We start from the raw sequence: 1642 nt of genomic DNA, 5'->3' as shown, positions 1-1642 counted from the left end.
GTGGCAGGTGGATGAAGTCCACTTACATTCCCTGAAACAGGCAGGATGGCCACAGACTATGCAGACAGGCACCTTTATTTGGTTACCTACAGTAGGTTATGACAGGTGTAGATATTACAGCCCTACACAGCCCTCTTTACTATATTTGTTGACCCCTGGGCCGCCCAGTGTGAGGATACTACACCACATTACGCATGGCTTCCTTCTGCTAGTTTTGTCAGATCGCTCACAGTGAGATACAAGGCTGCCGGCAAACACAGTTACTTACTGTCTGGATGTCATCTTCACCCTGTACCTCCTCTCCATCCATTGGTCTCTGGAAAAGACTTAAAAACGAACAGATCCACATCTCCCTATTAACTTGTACACTTTGTACGGTTGCCTTGGGAAGAGACTGGGAACTGCAGCATCGGCAGCTTCGTGCATCATCCGTCACCCTTCTGGCCTCAGGGTTTGTCTGCGTGAACGTTGCATCAGCCGCTCTCTATGGCAGCTCTTCTTCTTTGAACAGTCACAAACTCGCCAATTGACCCATTATGGTGGGTGATCAAAAGGTGTACCTGGAGTTCACATAGACATCTGCAAAGTTACCTTTAACCATCTTATATGTCTCAGTGATTGTCCTCACACCTCAGACAGGGTGGTTGATTTTAGTGGTACATCATACTGCATGGAGGTCACCGTATATCCTGTCTTGTGTCATCCATCTTTGTAAAAATTGGGATTATCTACAATGATAACCTAAAACTTCATTAATATTTGGGCTTTAAATTACATTTTCATCTTTCAGATTTGAAATTTCAAACACAAAAAACACAATAAACATCTTTAGTCACAAAAATAAAAGTTTGTGCAGTGTGTAAACTCATCCGCTTAATTCCCTTCTCTCCCCCCTTTTAAACTTGGCCTAACTTTCTTTTGTTAAAAACCAAATAGAACACACATTAAGAAATATAAAAGTTTATAAAGAATAATTCTTTTATGGGATATAGAAATACAAATATATATACCCATCTCTATCTAATTTGTAGTGTAATTTAGCCTTGTGTTAAAAATCTCTGAGCATAATGTAAGTTCTCCAAGTCCACTCCTACACATTCCACTGACGGGAAACTCTTAATCATAAATCTGCTTGTTAAATATTATGTGCTCACAGATTTCCTCATTGTAGTGTCTTTTATCAGCAAGCTGCACAGAGCACCTCATCAAGGCCATACATTGGAGGGATAAATGACTCTTTAAAGGGACAGTGTCACATTTTTGAAAATTTTTTAATAAAAAGTAACAAGAAAAAATAGGTGTGTTGTATTTTTTTTTTTTTTTTTACATTGGTCTTGAGTGTCTTTTATTCAAACTAATGTATGCACAGGGGGCTGCCATTTTAATAGTGTCTGTGTGTGACGTCATTTCACGACATACACACAGACACTATACGGCACCTCTATAACATTGGAGTGAACCGACGGAGTCCGTCTGGTTCACTCAAACTGGAGGCTCCGTCACTGTGTACTGCGCATGTGCATAGACATGCGCAGTACACAGCTTACCTGGGGAGGGGTGGCCATTTTTTTGGAGTCCCTGCAAGAGGAAGGAGAACAGGGGAGGAGAGAGACCGCACAGTGAGTAGGCAGGAGAATTCTGT

The sequence above is a fragment of the Dendropsophus ebraccatus genome, chromosome 1 (genome assembly GCF_027789765.1).
Source record: "Dendropsophus ebraccatus isolate aDenEbr1 chromosome 1, aDenEbr1.pat, whole genome shotgun sequence".
Taxonomy (NCBI): Eukaryota; Metazoa; Chordata; class Amphibia; order Anura; family Hylidae; genus Dendropsophus; species Dendropsophus ebraccatus.
Note: the sequence above shows the minus strand (reverse complement) of the source record.